The sequence below is a fragment of the Amblyomma americanum genome, chromosome 9, assembly GCF_052857255.1.
Source record: "Amblyomma americanum isolate KBUSLIRL-KWMA chromosome 9, ASM5285725v1, whole genome shotgun sequence".
Classification (NCBI taxonomy): Eukaryota; Metazoa; Arthropoda; class Arachnida; order Ixodida; family Ixodidae; genus Amblyomma; species Amblyomma americanum.
Window position 1 is genome coordinate 59,848,186 of NC_135505.1, and position 1,688 is coordinate 59,849,873.

Here is a 1,688-nt window from a genome sequence, read left to right on the forward strand (position 1 = left end):
GGTAACAACTTCGACGGAGAAACTCCTTATACTGGGCATAAACGACACAGTACAAGAACATATCGAGGCTGATCTTCTAGCGCACAAATCCAGACTCATGCTGTCCCGAAAGGGCATAAACACGCTGCGTTTACTGTGCATAACGGATGCTTTGAGATAAATCAACAGCACAGCGAGTGTACCGAATGAAATCAGGGGGATTATTGAGGTCAGCCCGATTCCGACAAACATGCATCCAGATATACACAAGGCGAGAGGACAGGCACTCTCGGAAGCCCACGAAGGAAGTTTGGGGGGAAAAAGCCGTAATATACGTTGACGCAACCACATACGGAGAACGATACGGCTCGGTAGCCAACGTGGTGGATCACAAGCTAAGTGAAACCGACTGCGCTTCTATCAAAACTAAAAACTTCCTCCAGGCTGAGGAAGCACATATCGCAATCGCAATCACCCACGAGGTCGAGGAGCCCCATGCACACATAATTACAGACTCTCAAGAGGCGTGCAGAAGAAACAGCAGTGGACACATATCCACTGCGGCCGTCCGCATACTCAAGGTGAGAAGAATCACTTTTACGAGGTGCTTCATCACGATGACACCTGTTCATGAGGCTGTCAGAAGGAACCAACGCGCGGACGCCAATGCCCTAGCACACGCCCACCTGGCGGAGCACACGGAAGGGCCACTGGAATCAGTCACTAGATGATATGGAGCCATCTTGGAACACCAACGAGCCCTCAGGAGGACCTACCTACCTCTAAACAAAAACCTTAGTGTAGAGAAGTCAGTTGCGTGGAGACAACTGCAGACTAATACATACCCCAGACTCAGTTTACTAAGCAAAATCTATCCTTCAACAAATGATAGCAAATGTCCGCTCTGCGGGGAACACTCAACATTTTACCACGTTATAGAAGCCTGTTATAGAAGCCTGGCAGGCGGCACCAATAAACAATACACCAACACCGTAGCAGTGGGAGGCTGCGCTGGTTTGCCCGAAGCCTGAGAAACAGCACAAGCTGATCGACGGGGCTCGCAAGGCTGCAAATGCCACTGGGGTCCTGGACTGAGGGACCAACCTACGCTTTGAGAATCCTCCTTAACAATAAATTTTTATCACTCATTCATTCATTAATCAATTTACAACTACAACACAGTTAACGACCTCACTTTCAGAGCCCGCAGTGCAACACACCAACACATGCAGAACTGGTCGCGATTGCTCTCGCGGCCACACGTTTCAATTCAAAATGAACAATCACCGACTCGCGAGGGGCCTGCCGGTACGTCGAACAAGGCTGGACTCCCTTCCTAGCCAAACAAATCTACCTAAATTGCATACGGGTTACGGACCCCGCACACCATTACATTATACGGGCCCCTGCACATCAGCGGTTAGCAGGAAACGAGGCAGCAGACGCAACCGCCCGCGCGCTTTGTCAACAGACTCTTTTCTCCTGCCCACTCGATCAGGAACCCGATTTTAATCCGGTCAATACATTCAATATTATCACCACATTCTATCTAGATAATCATCGCATTTACCACCACCCAACTAGGGACCCCTCCTATTGCTAGTAAGGTGCTGACCTTTAAAGCCAGCTCCTACCCTCTCTAGTAAATAATCATGAATAAACATTTTTCACCACCACCACCCCCCCCCCCCCCTTGGCTAAGTAAACGC

At 49.6% G+C, this 1,688-nt stretch overlaps 1 pseudogene; it reads left to right on the forward strand.

Annotated features, from left to right (window-relative positions):
- Positions 1-229: 229 nt before the first annotated feature.
- Positions 230-1,074, forward strand: LOC144105477 (uncharacterized; annotated as a pseudogene).
- Positions 1,075-1,688: the final 614 nt, after the last annotated feature.